Below are 24770 nucleotides of genomic sequence, written 5' to 3'. Positions count from 1 at the left end.
ATGAACTCGATGGATGAATCTGTGCGTAGGCTAGGCCCTATATACCAAAGGTGTACACATTTTTACCGCAGGCTTGCTTGTCCCAAGCTACAATACAGCAAGCAAGGCAGCTTAGCTTGCGCGTTAGCAAAGCGAGAATGCACGCGTACTGAACACACTAGTCACAGCAGACCAAAACCTGGGTTTCCTTTAAGCCTGAAATGCTTCGTGAGACCCGTTTGGACTAACGGACTTGACAAGTATGTACGTGGAGTTTGCTATCGATGCGACGTGTGTGTGCCTCTGTAGATACATGATGAGATAAATATGTACTTGCAAGAAGGGTTTATTGCCGACGAATATACAGAGTGTTTCAAAAAGAATACACGTATTTCGAATGCATATATTTATTAAACTGTAAGACATACGAATATGAAACTTTACACATATATTTACGAACCTCTCAAGTTCAGATTACAGATGTTCAATATGTCCTCCATCAGTGACACGAACAATATCACATCGATACTCAAATTCCTCTCATACTCGGACAAGCATGTCCTTCGTCACTGATGTTTTGGCAGTACGGATCCGGTTCTTCAACTCTTCCAGGTTCTGTGGTAGTGGTGGTACATAAACGTTGTATTTAACGAAACCCCACAGGAAGAAGTCACAGGGTGTCAAATCCGGTGACCATGGAGCCCAGCTGAGACATGCTAAGTCACCACTTCCTTGACGACCAATCCAACGGTTCGGTAGGGTTTCATTCAGATATTCATGCACTTGGCGACTCCAGTGTGGGGGTCTTGTCTTCATGCAGCCTCGGAAACAGCCAGTTTTGTAACAGAGCAAGATACCGATGACCGTTAACCGTGTTTCCATCAAAGAAGAATGGGCCGTAAACAGATGATCGGGATATCGCACAAAACACATTGACTTTGGGCGAATCTCGTACATGTTCAATGACTGCGTGTGGGTTCTGTAGACCCCAAATTCGAACATTGTGTTTGTTCACCTGACCGCTAACATGGAAAGTCGCTTCACCACTGAACACGATGCGTTGTGCGAAAGTATTATCATTGTCAATAGCATCAAGAATCTCGTTACAACATGCCACACGTTTGCGTTTGTCATCAAGATTCAGAGCTTGTAACAGCTGTAACTTGTACGGCTTCATAACCAACCGACGTCTCAAAACACGCCAAATTGTTGTTGTAGGCAGTTGTAACTCCCGACTTGATTTTGAAGGACTACGTTGGAAAGCATTTTCAACTCTTGCAACATTTTCTTCAGGAATACCAGGGCGGCCAGGACTCTTTCCTTTACATACACGTCCTGTATCTACAAACTGTCGATACCATCTGCGAATGTTCCACCTATTCGGAGGATCAATTTGGTACCTCAACCTGAAACGTCTTTGCACTGTAATCACTGAATTGCACTTCGCAAACTCGAGAACACAAAATGATTTCTTCTGTGGAGTAGCCATTTTAAACATATGATAGTTACCAAGCAAAACAGAAGACAACTGACATCTAGCGGCTATTAATATAAACTAGACTATGTATTCGTTTCTCCAATAGCCGGGCCGAGGCGCAGCGATTGATAGTTTGGACAAAATAATGCTTTGTAATACGTATATTCTTTTTGAAGCACTCTGTATACTGCGGTGGTCGAAAAATAATTCCCAAATGTTTCCTCGTCTTTCCTGTGTAGCGAGAAAAGTGCTGAACATACCTCACGATTGCCTTCACCGAGAGGGTCTTCAGTTGCTCAGGAAATTTAATCACGTCTTAATGCACGAAGAATGACGTCATAGTAATACACACAAACAGTAATTTTTCCAAAAATTAAATATTGGGATACAATACATAAGAGAAGATTACAAACTAAGTGAGCAAGTGGTAAAATTACACTTCTAAAATATGTGCTTGGGTTTACAATTATTTGTTTTTGTTCTTGTGGAGAGGGGATTCACAAATTATTGACTATCAAGAAGTTCACTGAAAATATCTTTTTAAAAGATGTTTATCACTGTATGTACAATATGTATATCATCTCGATTTTAATTTCGCTTTTCTATATTGAAATATTTTGTTCAGAGAGCCTGATTCTTATTTAGATATATATTTTTCACGGAGTAAAATATTATTTAATAACTAGCTGATGTACCCGTGCTTCGCTACGGGATTGGATTCTCAGAGACTGACCTTGTGGTTTTCCTAACTGAAGTCAACATAGGTCATTACACAAACGTCAGTAGGAAAGTAGCGATTAAAAGCAATATCATATAAAATACTCGATCAAATGAAAAACCGCACTTTTCTCATTTTAACGAACAGTAGGCCTACTACGGTGCCGATCTAACAATCCAAAGTTCCAGAGCTGGAATGACCAAGCCGCAGACAGTCGCGAGCACTCCTCTGACATTATTCCGTTAAATATGCACTCTGCTCAATCCAATCAGTTTCTCAGAGTAGGGGTTGAATAGCTCGAATGCTATGATGAATGAACCAGTGTGTTACGTACCAGCAGTATCAGAAAATGTATGAACCAGTGGAATGACATGCTAAAGAAGGTATCGAACTCTCCAGCTACTTCCCACCAATATTCAGGCAGGCTGTTATACTCGGTACGACCGGGCGAGTTGGCCGTGTGGTTAGGGGCGCGCAGCTGTGAGCTTACATCCGGGAGATAATGGATTCGAACCCCACTGTCGGCAGCCCTGAAGATGGTATTCCGTGGTTTCCCATTTTCACACCAGGCAAATGCTGGGGCTGTATCCTAACTAAGCCCAAGGCCACTTCCTTCACACTCCTAGCCCTATCCTATTCCATCGTCAACATAAGATCTATCTGTGTCGGTGCGACGTAAGGCAAATTAAAAAAAAATACTCGGTACGCAGCAGTAATCCTGTCTATCGTAAATAAGTGGCAACAGAAGAGACAAAGCACATCACAAACAATGGTCAATGTAATGCTATTGTTGATCAATTTTATGAACTTCCTGTATTGTAGGTCTTCACATTTAGTTTTCTTTCGACTCTGTGATATCAGGTCGTCTTATAAAATTATTTATAGCGTAGACTGTAGGTCCTTATTCTCCGACTTCACATACCGATTTTCATTAAATTCTGTTTACCCATTTTCTCGTGACTCGGCGCTGATTTGGACTTAGTAACAAAAATTCAAATTCATGAATATCTCTGTGATCATAGCCGGTACGGTAACAATGTATAAGACATAAATGATCGGAAATTTAAAACTATATAACTGTAGTTATGTAATCGATACGACCACTAATAACATAAATATTTGAGAATTAAATTTTAGGCCTTCCCCTAAACTACCATGTATCTCAGCGTGAATAAAATTATTCATGTCCTAGATTATACCGATTTTTATTAGGATAAGACCACTAATATGAACATTTGAGAATGAAATTTTAGACCTTCCCCTAAACTACCATTTTTCTCAGTGTGAATAAAATTATTTTATGTCCTGCATTGTAGCGACTTTTACCCTGACTTCGCCTACCGATTTTCGTTAAGATATGACCACTAATAACATAAATATTTGAGAATTAAATTTTAGGCCTTCCCCTAAACTACCATTTTCTTCAGCGTGAATACAATTATTTATGGCATAAATTACAGCAACTTATTCCCCGGACTTCGCATACCGATTTTCACTAAGGTAGACCAATAATAATATAAATATTTGAGAATTAAATTTTAGGCCTTCCCCTAAACTACCATTTCACTCAGCGTGAATAAAATTATTTATAGCCTAGATTGTAGCGACTTATTTCCCGGCTATGCATACCGATTTTCATTAAATTCTCTCCAGCCGTTTTCTCGTGATGCGTGTACATACATACAGACAGATAGACAGACAGACAGAAATTGCGGAAAATGAAAAAGTGCATTTTATTGTTACTGTGGACACGACTGATACAGAAATACCATCCTTTTTAAATTCTGAGCAATGTACAGACAAAACTCTTATTTTATATATATGGATTAGTTTCATAAGATGTCCTTGTCTTATAAATAAAATTCTATTGGCTCCGCTGTCTGTAATGTCATTCATTCCACCAAATTTTGATATATTTATCCGTTTAAGGTCAATTCAACATCGTATCAGTAGTGTTTAGCTTTCGCGTCTGTTTGTTTGTATGTATGTCTGTTTGTTCCACCATCACGGATAAACTGCTGAATAGATCTCGGCCAAATTTCATACTTAGAGTCTGCTCATCTAGGAGCTGAATTCGATATGCATCCCTTTTAAAAATCACTGAACAGACTTGGGGTTTATAGAAAGACCAAAAGTGTTTTTAAAATTTTCTCTTACACTATTTAATATATCTCGACCAAACTTCATATTTAGAGTCTGCTCATACATGAACAGGTTCCGATATGCATATCGTTTAAAAATCACTTAACAGACTTGGGTTTTATAGGAAGACCAAAATGTCTTTTCTCAATTTTTCTTTTACACTATTGATCATCCAAGCGCAGGTTTCGATATGCATATCATTTAAAAATCACTGAATAGACTGGGGGTTTATACGAAGAGCAGAAGAGGTTCTTTTCCATTTTATCTTACACTATTAATTATATCTCCACAAAACTTCATATTTAGAGTCTACTCATCCAGCAGCAGATTTCGTAATGCATATCATATAAATTCACTGAATAGACTGAGAGTTTATAGGAAGACTAGAGGAGTTTTTTTCAATTTTCTCTTACACTATTCATTATATGTAATATCTGTAGACTATATGTGAAACGCCCCTTCATTTTAAATAACTTTTGTTATGTACATAAACTCGCTTATTCTTCAAACGACAGAGAAAATTACTATTTCATACAGGCTTCATGCTCCGCAGCCAGTGACGGACACCCTCGCAGACCTACAGTACTTTGATGGATCCATAACAGGATAAAATCAGAGGAAGCATTATATTTCTCTCGGCTTTCAAATTACCCCACCTAATGTATCCGAACACAGAGGTAACATGAGGTAGAACTTTTCCCTTTGGTGTCTGTCTGTCTGTCTGTCTGTCTGTCTGTCTGTCTGTCTGTCTGTCTGTCTGTCTGTCTGTCTGTCTGTCTGTCTGTCTGTCTGTCTGTCTGTCTGTCTGTCTGTCTGGGTATATATCTGTTTGTATATTCCTAAAAGTGGAAAACTGCTGGACTTATTTCAACCAAACTATGTATCTGGATTTTACTCACTCAGAATTGTGTTATCAGGTGCATGTGATGTCATGGTAATCACATGGAGTTGGTATTTATAGGAAGATTGTAGACAACAAACGTTTAAGAACATATTACTTCCGTTCCTTTATGTGCGTATTTACCTACGACGGATAATAACGCAGATGATTACGAAAAATTGGATTTTTAGTCCAAGTCCCGTGTGACATGCCGTGCATGTCACTTCAAGATGGACAACGGGAAAATCTAACGAGCCACTTTACTCTTTTCGATAGGACAGATGGTATGGAATGGAAGGTATCATCAACGTCGGAGCGCCACGCCAGTGGTCAGAGATACAATGTGCAACCTGAGAACCATGGAGAGTTTCGCACAACTTCGGACCAGGAACTGCATCGTACAATAAATTCGGAAATCACCATCATTCTCTCTCGACTTTGTTCTGCTTCATCATATTTCACGTCAATGTCACGCACTTTCGTACGAACGTGTGAACGTGAACGCTGAACGTGTGAATAGAGCCATGCTTCTTCTTCTTCTTCTTCTTCTTCTTAAGACGTCTCCAAACGGAGGTAGACGATTCACACAGCCAGCTCTGATCTTGACGTTGTAGCCATGCCATGTGAATTTATTGGAATATCTCTCAGGATCTTTAATGCAGTCGTTTCCCGTTGCCTTCTGCATCCTAATGCCGTTGACCAAACTGGTTCCTCCGTCTTTGGGAACAATTTCTTGTCCCCAGGACAATAGAGTGCCCTTACCCATACCCGCTCATCCACTCTCAAAGAGACTGTTGGCACTTGGTATAGGGGATCTCATACCAGGAGATAATCGGTCCCTTCATTCGTTTACGCCTGCATATAAAATATTATTTTTATATGCAGTCGTTGCCCCCTCTCTACCGCGGGGTAGTGAATGTCAGGATTTCACCGTCATTAAAACAAGGACCAAAGAATGGGTACAAATGCTAGTTACGAATTAAATGTAAACTTAATTTTGTGTCCGCCTCTGTGCTGTAGTGGTTACCGTGATTAGCTGCCACCCCGGGAGGTCCGGGTTCCATTCCCGGCTCTGCCACGAAATTTGAAAAGTGGTACGAGGGCTGGAACGGGGTCCACTCAGCCTCGGGAGGTCAACTGAGTAGAGGTGGGTTCGATTCCCGCCTCAGCCATCCTAGAAGTGGTTTCCCGTGGTTTCCCACTTCTCCTCCAGGCAAATGCCGGGATGGTACCTAACTTAAGGCCACAGCCGCTTCCTTCCCTCTTCCTTGCCTGTCTCATTCAATCTTCCCATCCCCCCACAAGGCCCCTGTTCAGCATAGCAGGTGAGGCCGCCTGGGCGAGGTACTGGTCATTCTCTCCAGTTGTAACCCCTACCCAAAGTCTGGATCTCCAGGACACTGCCCTTGAGGCGGTAGAGGTGGGATCCCTCGCTGAGTCCAAGGGAAAAACCGACCCAGGAGGGTAAAACAGACGAACGAACATAATTTTGTAATCATTAAGATAATTCTAAATAATCATTACTTAAATAAAAAAATATGTTGAGGAATCCTATATAAATTCAGGCAAGTAACCCCAAACCTGTCTACATTCACGTGAGTCTCGTATCGGAACAACGAACATGTAAAAACAAAATTAACTGGTGCGTTGATAAGCGTGGTGGGAAGAAGAAAGAGAGCAAGCAAGCCAAGTTGCTCATAGCCTGTTCAAGTTAGGCTGACAGGAGTGCAGCGGCCTGCCTGCACTATTCTTTACGTGCGATCAGCTTGCCTGCCTGCTCAACAGGCAAGCATGGGCAAGTTAATAAATCACAATGTGTACATCTCTGGTACATACCGGCTTCAATGGTGAGGTCATGTGAGACGAAAGGAGGCTGATGGGGTACATGGTGAGTAATTAACTCGGTTAAGGATGTAAGAAAAGAAGGAGCCCACGGGACTGTAGTAGATTATTTTAAATTATCTGTAAAATCGAGGTGTGAAACATCGAGGTCACAGAGCTAGTCATAAATGGACGACTGTGGAGGCGAGTAATCAATTCACAGAGCTGTATGTATGTATGTATGTATGTATGTATGTATGTATGTATGTATGTATGTATGTATGTATGTATGTATGTATGTATGTATGTATGTATGTATGTATGTATGTATGTATGTATGTATGTATGTATGTATGTATGTATGTATGTATGTATGTATGTATGTATGTATGTATGTATCATCTTCAGAAGGAGGAGGAGAAGAAAAAGGACCTTACATCTACACTGGTGGACATGGTAAAGAGGTGTTGCATTTACCATAACATGTTGACAGGTCATATTACAAAACCAGTAGTGATTCGAAGTACGTACAGTTACTTCCATAAATATTCGGTCAGTCTGATTTTTCACACACTTTTATTGGGTAGTTATTCTTACACTATAATGATAACGTTTAATACAACGAAACATGTAGGGAAACATAGTAACACGTTCTACACACATTGTGATGTAATTCAAAATCTTCTGACAGTCATCAGTACGCCCTCTGTCGTACATTACATAAAAGCAATAATTCCAGTGCCACCTCAAAAATATTCGGCCACTATATAAAAAGCAACATAAACTCGCATAATTCACAACAATGTTACAAATTCAGTACTTTTTAGGTCCACCTTGATGTTTTAGGGCCTATTCCAGTCGATTCGGCATACTGGTGATAACTTTCTTGATATAATCAGGGCTTAATGACGCCCATTCTTGTAGCAGTCTCCTCTTCAAGTCTCTGAAGGAATTGGCCGCCGCAATTGCAGAGCTGCCTTCATTCGATTCCATACCTTCTCGATAGGGTTCAGGTCGGGTGATTGTTGTTGAGTTTCAAGACCTTCGGGCAGTTGTACAACAGCCACTCCCTGACAAGTTACGACTTGTGCTTGAGGACGATATCTTGGTAGAACTTGAAAGTACACTGTATACCAAGTTGTTCCGCAAAATGTCGCAAATTGTTTTTGTGGATAGCCTAATACCCCCTTTTTTGTCAAAGTATCTTCAATGAAACTCAGTGCACCAACCACGTTCGATGCTACATATCCCTACACGATTGCTCTTCCTCCACAATTTTTTTACTGTTGCTTGTAAATTGCTTGTTCTCAGTTCCTCGTAACGTTTCCGCCACACAAATTGCTTTCCATCGGACCCGAAGACGTTGAACTTTGACTCATCAACAAATAACACATGTTCCCACCAAGCACTGGGTTTGCGTACGAAGGCTTTTGCGAACTCTAGCCGCTTGTTTTTATTCACTGCACTAATGTATGGTTTCCTCCTAGCTCTTCTCCGAAAGAACTCATTCCTTCGCAGTGCTCTTCGCACGGTATCAGTACCCACTTTCTTTCCACACTCCTCTAAGACAGCTGCTGCCAGTTTCGGAGCACTAATTTTCGGATTTCGTTTTCCATTCTGAAGCACAGCCGCTCCTCTCGTTGTGTCAGCCTTCTTGGTCTGCCTGTCTGGGGAATTGAATCAATTCTGTCTTCATTTTTGCATCGTCTTATTATATCTCCAATTGTTGTTCTGGTTATGTTCAGCATCTACGAAATCTTTCTATGCGATTTACCTTGAGCACGATGGAATATCACGAGCTGGCGTTCTTCAAAAGCAGTACTGTGTTGTCTTTTGCACCCCATTCCGCAACACTGCAGCAAATGATTTCTGCACGACGTGTCTCGCGGCACCGCACTCCTGAACTGAACGTTTTGCAACGCTATCTGCCCTCTCTCTGTCAATGAACACAACTGCAATCCCGGCCTTTTCGGGTGACCGAATATATTTGAGGCGTGTCGTTTCACCCATGTCCACTATGTCCTTTCTTTTACAGCATACTGTACATCAATGTTCCGTGATTCCTCTTCGGCCTAAGCAGCCAAATTTAGTTTCATAACTTGAACACATTTGGTTTCACATTCGGCTCATGGGTGCGTTATTGTCATCACTTTCTCGCGGATTTTATCAGTGGCCGAATATTTATGGGAGTGACTGTATATTCACCTTGTTTTGCTTGGGGTAGACCTCCTTTCATGGCTATGCAGCAATGTGTAAATGCATTCCGTCATACAGCATTCGAATAGTGTCCTGAGGTACATTAAACCATTTTTCTACCGAACTCGATAGCTGCAGTCGCTCAAGTGCGGCCAGTATCCAGTAATCGGGAGATAGTGGATTCGAGTCCAACTGTCGGCAGCCCTGAAGATGGTTTTCCGTGGTTTCCCACTTTCACACCAGGCAAATGCCGGGGCTGTACCTTAATTAAGGCCACGGCCGCTTCCCTCCAATTACTAGGCCTTTCCTATCTCATCGTCGCCGTAAGACACATCGGTGTCGGTGCGACGTAAAGCAAATAGCAGAAAAAAAAAATTCTTGCAACTGCGCACGTAGACCGCCTAGTGCTTATGTGAGTAGTTGACGGCTGCACATACATCGTCCCACTACATCCCTGATGTGCTCAATTGGTGACGCTGTCGACCAGGGAAACGGGGCGCGATAGCCAAGTGACATTGTAACCGGCTTCTCACCAAGGCGGCCGTGGTTCGAATTCCAGTCAATGCAGGTGGTACTTTTGAAATTAAAAATCACGTCGCCCTGTTTCGGATTCTATGAACACGATACCAAAAGAGTCATGTAATACAAACTTACCTGCCTTAGTTTTGCAGACCAAGCAATGGTGTAGCACCTTTAGACTGTGTGTGATGCGTGCTGCATGAGCACTATTTTGCTAAGTGTTGTAAGGTATTTAGTGCCCTACGAAGAATGCAGATGCTGAAAGAATTTTCTTTTAATACAATAACTACAATTTAAGCGTCAGTGATGCGAGAACATGACTGACAGAAAAAGATACTTCGGTCGGCCAATGTTCCATGATTTCCTTCATGATTTTGTATACTTTGTTTCTATTATTATGATTTTGCATCAATACAAATTTGTTTGTTGCTTCTTCCTACCCTTCAGTCTTAAAATTAATGATCAATGTATTATACTGCATGCATTTTTATTTCACTATTCTATAAAAACGTGATTTTAATTTTACATTAATATTATCAAAAGATATTATCAAAAGTATTATCAAAAGCATTCCCTGCGAACCATGTGACCTTGCCGCGGTGGGGAGGCTTGCGTGTCCCAATGAAGCAGATAGTCAAGCCGCAGGTGCAACCATATCGGATGGGTGTCTGTTGAGAGACCAGACTAAGGAATGGTTCATCGAAAGTGGGCAGCCTTTCGGAAGTTGCAAGGGCGGCAGTCTAGATGATCGACTGATATGGCCTTGTAATAATACTCAACATGGCTTAGCTGTGTTGATACTGCTACCCGGCTGAAAGCAACGAGAAACTAGAGCCGTAACTACCTCCCGAGGACATGCAGCTCTCTCTGTATGAATGATGTACTGATGATTGCCTCCTCCCGGGTAAAATATTCCGGAGGTAAACTAGTCCCCCATTCGGATCTTCGGGTGGGGACTACACGAGAGGGAGCGATCATCAGGAAGATGGATACTGACATTCTACGAGTCGGAGCGTGGAATGTTAGAAGTTTGAATCGTTGTGGTAGATTAGAGAATCTGAAAAGAGAGATGGATAGACTAAAGTTAGATGTAGTTGGTATAAGCGAAGTACGTTGGCAGGAAGAACATGATTTTTGGTCAGGCGACTGCCGAATTATCAACACAAAATCAATCAGAGGAAATGCAGGAGTTGGTTTAATAACGAATAAGAAAATAGGGCAGCGGGTAAGCTACTTAGACCACCATAGTGAAAGAATTATTGCCGTCAAGATAGACACCAAACCAATGCCCACCACGATAGTGCAGGTCTATATGCCTACTAGCTCAGCGGATGATGAGGAAATCGAAAAAACATGTGAAGAGTCAGAAGATGTAATACAATAAAAGGTGACGAGAATCTAATTGTGATGGGAGGCTGGGATGCAGTGGTAGGCCAAGGAAGAGAAGGTAATACAGTAGGAGAATTCGGATTGGGACAAAGGAACGAAATAGGAAGTCGGCTGGTTGAATTCTGCACTGATCATAATTTAGTCCTAGCCAATACTTGGTTCAAACACCACAAACGAAGGCTTTATACTTGGACGAGACCTGGAGACACTGGAAGGTATCAAAAAGACTTCATTGTGATTAGGCAGAGATTCAGAAACTAGGTGTTGGATTGCAAAACTTTCCCAGGAGCAAACGTGGACTCTGACCACAACTTGTTGGTCATGAAATGCCATCTGAAGCTGAAGAAATTGAAGAAAATAAGAATGCAAAAACATGGAATCTAGAGAAGTTGAAATAAAAGATTGTGAAGGGTTGTTTCAAGGAATATCTTGCAAAAGGACTAAATGAAAAGGCTGAAGGAAACACGATAGAGGAAGAGTGGATAGTCATGAAAAATTAAGTCAGCAGGGCTGCTGAAGAAATGTTAGGAAGGAAGAAAAGGTCAACTAAGAATCAGTGGATAACTCAGGAGACACTAGACCTGATTGATGAACGACGAAAATACAATAATGCTAGAAATGAAGAGGGCAGAAGAGAATACAGGCGATTAAAGAATGAAGTGGATAGAAAGTGGAAAGTAGCTAAGGAAGACTAGCTGAAGGAGAAGTGCAAGGATGTCGAAGGTTGTATGGTCCTAGGAAAGGTAGATGCTGCATACAGGAAAATCAAGGAAACCTTTGGAGAAAGGAAATCTAGGTGTTTGAATATTAAGAGCTCAGATGGAAAGCCACTTCTAGGGGAAGAAGACAAAGCAGAAAGATGGAAGAAACATATCGAACAGTTGTATCAAGGTGAAGATGTAGATAATTTGGTCCTGGAACAAGAAGAGGCTGTTGATGCCGATGAAATGGGAGACCCTATTTTGAGGTCGGACTTTGACAGAGCTGTGAGCGACCTAAATAGGAACAAGGCACCTGGAATTGAAGACATTCCCTCTGAATTACTAGCTGCCTTAGGAGAAACCAGCATGGCAAGGTTGTTCCATTTAGTGTGTAAGATGCATGAGACATGAGAAGTCCCATCTGATTTTCGGCAGAATGTTGTTAAACCTATTCCCAAGAAAGCCGGTGCTGACAGGTGTGAAAACTATCGCACCATTAGTTTAGCATCTCACGCCTGCAAAATTTTAACACGTATTGTTTACAGAAGAATGGAAAAACAAGTTGAAGCTGAGTTGGGAGAAGATCAATTTGGCTTCAGAAGAAATGTAGGAACACGTGAAGCAATCCTGACTTTACGTCTGATCTTAGAGGATCGAATCAAGAAGAACAAGCCCACGTACATGGCATTCGTAGATCTAGAAAAGGCATTCGATAATGTTGATTGGACCAAGTTATTTAAGATTCTGAAGGTGATTGGGATCAGATACCGAGAACGAAGAATTATCTACAATCTGTATAAAAATCAGTCTGCAGTGATAAGAATCGAGTGCTTTGAAAAAGAAGCAGCAATTCAGAAAGGAGTGAGGTAAGACTGCAGCTTGTCCCCCCTCCTTTTCAATGTTTACATAGAACAGGCAGTAAAGGAAATCAAAGAGGAATTTGGAAAGGGAATCACAATCCAAGGAGAGAAAATCAAAACCTTGAGATTTGCCGATGATATTGTTATTTTATCTGAGACTGCAGAAGATCTCGAGAAACTGCTGAAAAGTATGGACGAAGTCTTGGGTAAGGTGTACAAGATGAAAATAAATAAGTCCAAAACAAAAATAATGGTGTGCAATCGAACGAAGGCAGGTGATGCAGGAAATATTAAATTAGGAAATGAAGTCTTAAAGAAAGTAGATGAATATTGTTACTTGGTTAGTAAAATAACTAACGATGGCAGAAGTAAGGAGGACATAAAATGCAGATTAGCACAAGCAAGGAAGAGCTTTCTTAAGAAAAGAAATTTGCTCACTTCAAACATTGATATCGGAATTAGAAAGATGTTTTTGAAGACTTTCGTGTGGAGCATGCCATTGTATGGAAGCGAAACATAGACGATAACTACCTCAGAAAGAAAGAGAATAGAATCTTTTGAAACGTGGTGTTAAGAATGCTGAAGGTGAGATGGATAGATCGAATAACAAATGAAGAGATACTGAATCGATTTTGGCGAAAGGAGATCGATTTGGCTAAATTTGACAAGAAGAAGAGAGAGAATGATAGGACACATCTTAAGACACCCAGGACTTGTTCAGTTGGTTTTTGAAGGAAGTGTAGGTGGTAAGAACTGTAGGGGTAGACCAAGGTATGAATATGACAAGCAGATTAGAGCAGATGTAGGATGCAGCAGTTACGTAGAAATGAAAAGGTTAGCACAGATTAGGATGACATGGAGGACTGCATCAAACCAGTCTATGGACTGATGACTCAAACAACAACATTATCAAAAGAGAACCCTCCGTGGCTCAGGCGGCAGTGCGCCGGCCTCGCACAGCTTGATACCGTGGTTCAAATCCCGATCACTCCATGTGAGATTTGTGCTGGACAAAGCGGAGACAGGACAGGTTTTTCTCGGGGTACTCCGTTTTTCCCTGTCATCTTTCATTCCAGCAACACTCTCCATTAACATTTCATTGCATCTGTCAGTCATCATTGCATCGGAGGAGTGCGACCGGCTTCGGCACCTGGCACCCTCCTATCCTCGCCGCTATATGGGGGCTTCATTCCATTCCTGACCCGGTCGAATGACTGGAAACAGGCTGTGGATTTTCATTATCAAAAGACATTACCTATTCATCAGAATTAACTCAAATTCAACGCTATGATTTTAAATTTCAAATACATGAACACTGCACAATCCTAAATTTATGATTTTTAAAAGTTGAGAATCAGCACCCGTATACGTAGCTAAATCAATGTGTTCAGTGCGGCTAGTACAAGGAGCGGGGAATTAGAATGAGTCAAGCTACGGCAACGGAGCGTGTTTCTCGCAATTGTTTGCTAAATCCAATAGGGGTACGGACTGGCGGACAAAGGAAGAAAATTACTTGTAATGCAATTCCTTTCCCGCGCAACCCATTTCTCCATTTATTTTTTTCTAAGACGCAGAGAAAGTCTTCATAAACAAGTTATTGGTTCGTTAGCGCTGAAAGTGTTTTGTCTCTTTCTTTCTTTTTTAATGTATTTTTAAGTTCTAGAGGAAAACGACTTCGGATTCATTTCTGCAGCAGTAGTAAAGTTATGGGTATTGCACACGGAGAGAACTGTCGGAATGGCATTGTTTATAGATTAGTAACTTTCAGGTAAACCATCTTCAAGTGTTATTGTGTATTTTATGTTCGTTTATCAATATTTTTTTGTAAATGCTGGACAAAATTGGATACGATAGAGAGTAAAACTCTTGATTTCAGTTACATGACTGTCTCTGTAGACAATGACAACACAACCCACAAAATTATGATCAATCGATCTATCAATGAATGAATGAATGAATGAATGAATGAATCAATCAATCAATCAATCAATCAATCAATCAATCAATCAATCAATCAATCAATCACCACTGATCTGCATTCAGGGCTGTAACCCAGGTGGCAGATTCCATATCAGTTGTTTAATTAATCATTTCCTAAATGATTTCAAAGAAGTTGTAAATTTATCGCATTTCCCCCCTTTGTTAAATTATTTCAATTCCGAATTTCTCTTCTTATAAACGAATATTTGTCCCATTTTTTCCTCGAGAATTCCAACTTTATTTTTAAACTGGCAGAAGACAACCCGTTTCGCTGGGTTTTATTGTACATCCGGGCGGTTTTCTCTATATAATACTGAACTCTTGAACTTACCATTCCTCGTCGCCATAAGACCTATCTGTGTCGGTGCGACGTAAAGCCCCTAGGAAAAAAAAAACTTACCGTTCCATCGTTGGTCGTCTGCCTCAGCTGCTTCGGTAGAGCAATATCGTACTCTCGGATCTTAGTATCGTTCCGAGTTTTTTTCTGTCACATCATCGAGCAATCGATGGGATTCAGAGGAGAGCATAACTACTTCAAATGGGGAGAACAATGTGCTCACTAAAATATTTATTCAATGTAAATCACGATAATTTGTTTATTAAATAGACAAGAATATTTAGTTAAACTTGTCACAACATGTAACAACGCAGTCACAATACATAACGGAGTGGTAAATATATTTTGAGTTTGTTTGTTACTGATTTACAAAGAATGAAAACCCAATGTAAGATTCGTGGACAGTAAAAAAACAGAAAACCTGAAAATTGGGCAACATTGATCCAAACGATAACTGAGAGTTAACCCGCATGATCCATGTAAATTCTGACCTTCAACAAGTAGAATTCCAGATTTACATTTAATTAATTAAGGTTATTCACCAGTCGACTATGCTATCGGATATTGGAACATCCCCCGAATGGATCCTTAATCGAACCAAATTATCTATCAATTGTTTTGGATAGGTTACGAAATATTACTTAAATCATGGTGTTCACTAAAAATTAACAGTAATTTTCACAATCAAAAGTCAAATTCCACCCTGTATTGCCATCTCATGACATCCTTAAGTTACAGAGGAATCCCAATCTGAAACATGCCTCACCCCAAACAGATGTTCAGATGGAACCAACAACACTTGATCGGATGGGATCTTACGTTACACTGTTCTGACGGAGCTAAACTGCGAAATGCTGCAAAACACTAATTTATTTTGAGTTTAGAAGTAACGCCAAACACTGAAGTTAAAGAAAAGTGATAAATCACTTGAAAATATTCTTACTAAACCAACTTTTAGGTTAGAAAACAGTTACGTCGTTAAGTTCGTTAAAATACCAGTCCACAATGTAAAACAGACAATAGGAAATCTTTCCAATTCTCTACAACTACGACTACAATTACAAATCTGTCTACCTACACTTGTCCCATTAAATCAAATTATAAGCGGTAGGTAAATCAACGTCTTCCATCAATAATGTGAATAACGGAAAATGGAATTAAAATATACTAACAGCTGACGAATAGAAATCGCATTCGTAGTGTAAATCCTACATAAATCAACTAAGTGTCAACACACGGCACTATCATAATATACCGGGCACCCGAACAATAAATCTTAAAGTAAAGAAAAGAAACAGAGAGAAACGAAAGTTTATCGAACCTGAACGCACGCGGCTTAGTAGGCATCAATCTCTATTAGGCAGGGTTCCACGTAGAACAACACTTACATTCATGCCGCTACTGATGCAACGCTATTATGGGAGCACCTTCCGGCTAGTAAGAATTATCCAGAAACATGGCCTAAATAGTACCTGCTAATATCTTCCACACTCGCATCCACTACTGCAAACACTACATCGTTCAAGTCGATTCGAAAAAATGTCTAACCTATGAACTGGTTTTGTACAGACGGCGTCCCAATCCTGCCGTTGAGTCAACATTACAGTGTCTACTCATCCTATAATTATAATACACGCGACATCCTAAATCTATCGGTAAGCCAACATTATGATATCTACGCGTCACTGAGACAGCCAGGCGAAATCAAAACTTTAACACAATGTCTGGATATTTAAATTTGATCCTCGTTCAAACTCTAACACATGAAGTTTAAGAAATTAGCTATAGAAATGAACATTAATCTGGAAATATGACTGTGTCTATTTACTACAGTAAAGCGTGAAATAGAAACTAAACAACATGTTCGAATAGTTTAATTGAAACACCGGATCCCGTGAGATCTCCGAAGTTAAGCAACATTGGGCGTGGTCAGGAGTTGGATGGGTTGCCACGCGCTGTTGGTGGGGGTAAGGGAATGGAGGAGCGGAAAGGAACTGGCCACCCTACCACACGTAAACTCCGGCTCAGGAACACCTCTGCGGAGGTTCGGACCTGCCTTCGGGCAGTATAAACCTTACCTTACAATTTAAACACCTGTGGCGAAGTTCGCTAAATAAAAATAAACTCAAATCTCGTTTGATACTCGTATTACGTAATATCACCGAAAACAATAATCACAACCATCACGATATAACTCGAGTGTGAGGCTCCAATTGACCTGCCAAGTCAGCACTCCAAACGTGAATCATCCATTGAGGTAACCTCTCATCAAACTGCGTAGGATAACTCTCATTCTAATAAAATGAATTTTTGCGCCCGCGATGTTTCCAGTCAGCAATATTTCTTCTCGTAAAGATACAGAATAGAATTCAATTTACAATAGTTAAGTATTATCTTGACCGTGTGTCAGAATGTATTTTGTTCGTGAGGTCGGCTATCGCGAAATGCACTTCGCTGGTATCAAATAGAACCGTCACCTAGACTTAACTGCCGTTACCTACGGTCTTACATAAAATAATAATCATGGGAGAACATCAAATTGCACTTAAAATGGGCGTTACAACGCACTACCTTGGATATGACAACCCTTACATTCTTCAATCGTTCTGGACTGCTACAGGACATCGTTCACCTGACTCAGCCTGTCTCAAAAATATTACACATCTCAACTTATACATCATGTCACAAAAATTCCTCTCCATCGAACTACAGGGCCTCTCATTCTCGCCATCCTGCGAATTCTAAATCACTCATAAAATCCAGGTTTATTCTTCCTTTAACATCTTCCTAATTGTTCTCCTAATATTTCATTTACACTATAATCCATTTTCTTCTCGCTTGAAACTTTTTAAATACAAGCGATCCCATGACCAACTTAAATTTTTCCGGACCTCAGGAGTAAAATAACATGCCTTGATTTTCTATATCACAAACACACGGTGTCACAAAGTATAAATTCCCAAAAAAGTGCCAACTCTATCATACTTCACTGGATTTCGATATAAACCGCAAATCTCGCTTATCTAACTGCTGAACGCATAATTATCATCATCTCAAATTTTATCCTGATGTGAATATTATTATTATTATTATTATTATTATTATTATTATTATTATTATTGTATACATCGTTATTTGACTTTAACACACTCATAATGGTTATTTTATCGTTATAATCATTGTAACTTTTACCAGCTCGAACATTATGTCATTGCTTTTCACTGCAATATTTAACTTCACTTTTACTTTTTTCTAAAGAAATTTAAACACTGTTTAAAGTCTCGCGCGCTGACATAAATAACAATCAATTCCACACTGGAATAACGATATAGACACACCGTCGTCGTCGTTGCAACACTTAAATTTACACACGGCACATATACAACGCGATGTTATGATTAATTAATTTAAAGGGACAAGTACTTACTTTTCTAACTACAAAACATGATATTTTAATTAGACAGACGTGTAATTGCGCCGTTTGTCTTGGCGTCATCTCGGCTTCATCTTACGCCAGCCACCTCGGGACTTAGCCCTTCATAATTGCAGGACACATTCTTCGCTTAAATACTACCTTATAAATACACTGATTCTGCACTCGTCTTGAAGCAACACACACACATTGATTTTATGAAACTTAACCATAAATTTTATTCTGTACACCTATACAGCAGTTAAACCGCACCGCTTCGTGTCGAGAATTCAACTAATGCACTTTGCGGAAATCTCCAACTCCTTCCTCTGCAGGTGTTCAACAGATGTGACTGACCGTGAGACACAAGCTTATCTCTGCCAAACTACACCAGTCCTCCCTTACCGATTACCAAAATAACATCGTCCGCAATAATTCACAAGAGTTATCTATGAATCCGCTGTCTCCCTACGCAGAAGTTCAGGAATCCTACAATTATTTAACTTATGATTTTTCCCCGACTGGGATGGATGTCATAAATACAATATTTTAATAGCTAATTTGTCTTCGTTCACCATTTACCACTTGGAAAAATATTCATCCCTCAATCCAACTGGCTTTAAGATTCTGCACGTCCATTTCGCACTCTTTCAGTCCTCTTCTTAATGTTGCGTGACATGGGTTCACCCTCTCGGACAATTGAATGATGGCTCACTCTCTTGGTTGAGGAGGTGGTATTTATGCCTTTTCTAGTGACGCTGTACTTGGTGTTATGTACTGTTTGATGACCACTGGAACGATTTCCTCGAGACTCACCCCAAATATTCCACCTAATTTTCCAGTCACGATGGTGTCGTTTGCTGAGTTTTTCTGTTTCTTAAACAGGCCTAATTAATGAATTAATTTCGTGCACGGGGGTTCCCGCGCATTTTGACTGCATGTCCTTGACGCGTGTACCACACTATGTCACTATGGATGCCAACTTTTCTATGAGCCTAATTTAACACATTTCCTCCCTGTGGACTTTAGCTTCATCAAATATTTTCCAAATTCTTAATTACTTATTTCTTACCGAGCTCGATAGCTGCAGTCGCTTAAGTGCGTCCAGTATTCAGTAATCGGGAGATAGTGGGTTCGAGCCCCACTGTCGGCAGCCCTGAAGATGGTTTTCCGTGGTTTCCCGTTTTCACACCAGGCAAATGCCGGGGCTGTACCTTAATTAAGGCCAAGGCCGCTTCCTTCCAATTCCTAGGCCTTTCCTATCCCATCGTCGCCATAAGACCTATCTGTGTCGGTGCGACGTAAAGCAAATAGCAAAAAAACTTATTTCTTTGTTAATGACAGTGCCGACATCTCTCGCATTGAGGGTTATTTTTCAGAATTTCATTATTAACTACCCGTGGTCTTCCGAAGTGTTCCGACCTCGTTCGATGTTTGGTGGGCCGCTTCCCGCTGTGAGTTGTCCCGCCACGGAATACAGAATGAGCTTGCAGTAAAGATATGGATGCACTCCTTCTTGTAGTTTACATTTCAGCAAGATAGAATTATAGGCTCAGTATATTGGAAAATATTTCTCAGTATCATGAAGATTCTTTAACATGAGCCCCACCAATCAATTATGTACCATATTGTATGAACTGAAAGCTCAAAAACTGAATGTAAGTGAAGGAAAACCTCGTCCAGTAAAATATTTCAAACCCGTTCATTTTGTTCTCTGGAACGTTTCTTCTATACAGCCCCGCTGTTTACGATCTTGCTATTAAGTGCTTAGGCAAATGACAAAGGAGAAAACTGAAATAACTCATTACCCTTGTATAATGTTTTTGTTTACCTTCCATTCTGATACCACACTCTCTCGTATTTGTTCATAGTATTTTTCTGCATGGTGCCTTATTACTCGACCATTACCACAAGAAGCAGACGTTTCTTTCCACTTAAAGATAAGATTATTTGTTCATTTTAACTCCAGAATATTTTAAAAACGTAGTATTGTTTGTTTTTGAAATACTGTCATGGTAACTGGCGTAGCATATTGAACAGTCTAATACGTTGTTCTTTCACTCTATAATTTCGTTCCTTAATGTATGATATTTCTATCGGTTTTTAAATGGAGGCAAACGAATATGAATTGGTGGCACGTAAAAACTGCAATTAAGAAGTCGTCATGGACAAATAACTGAATATTTAATCGCGTACACACGCAATATTTCCTGGCTGCCTACTTAACAAACATATTGGAATACCGCCCGAGGTTTTTAAATTCACTTACTGTTTCTCACCCTCTCTTTACTCAAGTGAATTATTCAAACACTAATCATTTGAAAGTAGTACAAATTATACAGTGTGGATACTGCGTACAGCAACATTCAGGAGGGTGGTGGAGGGTATAATAATGATAACGAAAGTGACAACACATACTAAGAATGTGCAGAGAATATGCAGAATGTTTGGAATATAAGTACAAATACTTCTTTTGCTCGTTACTGGTAGGGTCCTGAATAAATTTGACATCAAAGTAATGTCCAATTTCAATTAGCAGGTGTATGCATAAGTCTTTTCCGGTTTCACTAAGACACGGCGTCAGTGAACATGGATTTGACACATACGTCAGTTTGTTCGTCTGGCATTAACCTACCAACACATACAATTTGAGTCAGCCAAACACTACCGTCTGTGATATATCGTTCAGTGATCATGTCGACGTTTGTGCTTGAAAAAGAATATTCGCGACACGCATTGCTTTCCTTATTTAATCAAAAGAAAAAGTATGTGGAAATCCGTCGTTTGCTGGTACAGTAGAAGTCCAATAGTCCGGCACGTTCGGGACCGGCCCGGTGCCGGATTACCGAAAATGCCGGACTATCGGGTGGTACCTCTTACTACGATATATGTTAAGGCGTGCAGCGAAAACAGCTGTAACAAGGCGTTTTGCAGTAAAATGTTGATCAGCAGAACCATTAGTTTAATAAATTTAGCTCAAAATTAGGGCAGCACCAAATTTTCATTCGACACATTCAGTTTACAATATTTTAGTGTGATTTTAAAAAATCTTGAATATCTTTTTGTTTTCGAGATCGTTGTCGCTTGGCATAAAAGTTATTTCTGATGATATGTAAATCAATAAGTTCAGTGGCATTATAATTAGTATCACACTCAACAAAGGTGATAAATTTATTTATAGACTTTGCGACTAGATCAAAAGGAACAATACTGTAGCGAAAACTGCTCGCCATCAAAACAATGACCTGAACCTGAGTGTGGTCACAGCCAACAATGCCGATTGTGTCTAACAGTAGCAGACGTGTAGTGGACACTTCCGCGTGGTTTCGAACAGCGCCGTGCGCTTTAACTGTTACAAACGTAAAAAAAAAAGAACGATTAAAAAATCCTGGAATGGTGCCGAACCATCGGGCGTTTCGGACTGTTGGATGCCGGACTAATGGAATTCTACTGTAGAAACATATGGTGAGCACGCTCCATCGATTAGAACATGTGAGCCATGGCTTCGACAATTTAAACGTGGCAAGAAGACCATGCCTTGTGTCTGGTGGGGCCAGAGCGATACTGTGTATTATGAACTCTTGAAGCCCGGAGAAACCGTTAATGCACAACGCTACAGCCAACAAATGATTAAATCACGCATTGATCGAAAGACGACCGGAATGGGACAAAAGATATGACAAATAATTTTGTTACACGGCAATGCGCCGTGTCACATAGCAAAACCAGTGAAAGGCACCTTGAAATCGCTTGGATAGGATATCTTTCCGCACCCGCCGTACTGCCCCGACCTGGTGCCATTTGACTATTACCTCTTCGCATCAATGGGGCACGTGCTCGCAGAGCAGCATTTCAGCAATTTCGAGGAAGTTGGGAAGTTGTTCGATGAATGGTTTGCCGCAAAAGACAAGCAGTTTTTCTGGCATGGTATTCATTACTTACCTGAAAGATGGGCGAAGTGTGTGGATGCCAATGGCCAATATTTTGAATAAACAAAAGAAATGAATGTCCCTTGAAAATTAAGTGTTTTCTTTGCCATAAAACCGGCAAAAACTTACGCATACCCCTGGTAAATGAAGTTGAAAATTTGATTTTTTGTATCTCTTTCTCCCTCCCCCTCTTCCTCTCTTATCTCTCCCTCAATTCTGAGGATCGTGGTCTTCGAGGAGGCTATTCGTCAGTTATTAGTTTATCACCATCTCTTGCGGTCTTCGACAAGATGTACTGCACCAAAGATCTTCAAATTATTTATACTCTTGATAATGTTCGACTATCGAGTAGGAACTCATCTACGATCTCTTTTGCCGGATAAATTTCCAAGAATGATTAGTTTTCCCATGCTGTCATTCCCACATCGCATGGCGTGACCCAAAAAATTGTAAAACTCTTTGTTTAAATATCGATATTAATCTGATTCTGAGGTTGAGCTGATTTATAATGGAATCATTGGTGTGAAATGTTGTCCTGGGTATGCGTAACATTCTTCTCCAGAACCACATTTCTAAATAATAGATCCTTCAGGTCTATGGAACCGAAGGCCTACGTCTCGGCTCCATAGAGGAAAACTGTAAATACTATACTGGATACTAATCTTATTTTCAGTGGTGACGAGATAGAGCGATCCTTCCATAAATGGGACAAATTTGTCATTACATTTTTTTGCCATAGCTGTTCTTCCCAATCTCAGGAACACAGCTACTTGTACTGGTAAAGACTGGAGCAAGGTATAGAATTTCTGAGATGTTCTCCGATACCTTGAAGATTGTGCTGGATAATTTTTCGGCTCTATCAACAATCATTATTTTGGTCGTGTTCATGTTAATTTGCAGTCCGAGAGATAGTGGGTTCGAGCCCCACTCTCGGCAACCCCGAAGATGGTTTTCCGTAGTTTCACATTTTCACACCGGGCAAATACCGGGGCTGTACCTTAATTAAGGCCACGGCCGCTTCCTTCCCATTCCTAGGCCTTTTCTATCCCATCGTCGCCATAAGACTTACCTGTGTCGGTGCGACGTAAAGCCAATTCTAAAAATAATAAAAATGGTAGTCCCATTTCAGCACCGACATTTTTGCAAGATTATCAATGGGTGATAAGAGTGATCGCAAATGGGACAGTGCTTAATACGTCAAAAATAAAATGAGTCTTGCATACTATCTAAATTGATCGCAAACATGACTGTTCGCAAATGGTACGACACCCACGTAGTTGTTGCCAGTTACTTGAGGGCTACAATTACTTCAAAAAGGGTCGCATTGTCGAGGAAGCAAGGTGATGAAGAACAGCCATGTTAACGGTTGTCAATACAAAGCGAGTTGGTGCGAGAGCATATGTTGAGGTGACAGAGAGATTTTAATGGAAATTTAATTTCGTAAGTTTTCGTAAATTTTAAGAAGTGAAAAGATAGAAATCTACCTTTCAAGAACGCCAGCCGTATGCTCAGCGTACGGTTGTACTAATCGGAGTAATAAACCCAAGGATATATCGTTTTTTAAATAAGTATTACTGAATGATAGCCGAGATAACTTCTTGTAATTTCTGTTCGTAATTAAGCCCATTTTAATACACAGCGAAAGTATTGATAGCCACGGTAATTATTTGTAGGATTATATTTCAGATTTCTTTTAAAGAACAAGGAATTAAGGACGAAAACAGATAAATGACATTCCACTCAATACAATCGCTGATGCTCTGACGATAAGTACATGTATGAAACAAATGACCAACAGCGATTACTGCCAAGTGCCGTTCCAACTCTAATTTAATTTTCCTTCACATTTACAAACAAAGAAAATGGAGCGCCCATCACCAAGGAAACGTAACCACGAAAGGTCACCTATTTCGGTCAAACGTACACCAATAATGGCAAACTTTACTGCTATTTATGCAGCCTTTATTGTAGATGTCATTTGCACTGGTATTTAAAAATAGGCTACACTTCATAATGGACAACTTTCAAGGTTACCTTCCAGCTTTTTTTTTTCTTTTTTACAATTTGCTTTACGTCGCAACGACACAGATAGGTCTTAAGGCGACGATGGGATAGGAAAGGCCTGGGAGTGGGAAGGAAACGGCCGTGGCCTTAATTAAGGTATAGCCGCAGCATTTACTTGGTGTGAAAATGGAAAACCACAGAAAACCATCTTCAGGGCTGCCGACAGTAGGGTTCGAACCCACTGTCCCGGATACAAGTTCACAGCTGTGCGCGCTTAACCGCTTGGCCAACTCACCCGGTCAACTAGTAATCCCAGTGTGATATGGTAACAGGAAAAAAATTGTATGTCCCCTATACTGTATTATAATAAATAATTACATTAAACAATTACAGTGGTACAGTACACATGGGCCGCGTCTGTGGTGT

This window comes from Anabrus simplex, chromosome 3, assembly GCF_040414725.1.
Source record: "Anabrus simplex isolate iqAnaSimp1 chromosome 3, ASM4041472v1, whole genome shotgun sequence".
In the NCBI taxonomy this organism is placed as follows: Eukaryota; Metazoa; Arthropoda; class Insecta; order Orthoptera; family Tettigoniidae; genus Anabrus; species Anabrus simplex.
The sequence above is the reverse complement of the archived record's forward strand: the minus strand, read 5'-3'. Positions refer to the sequence as shown.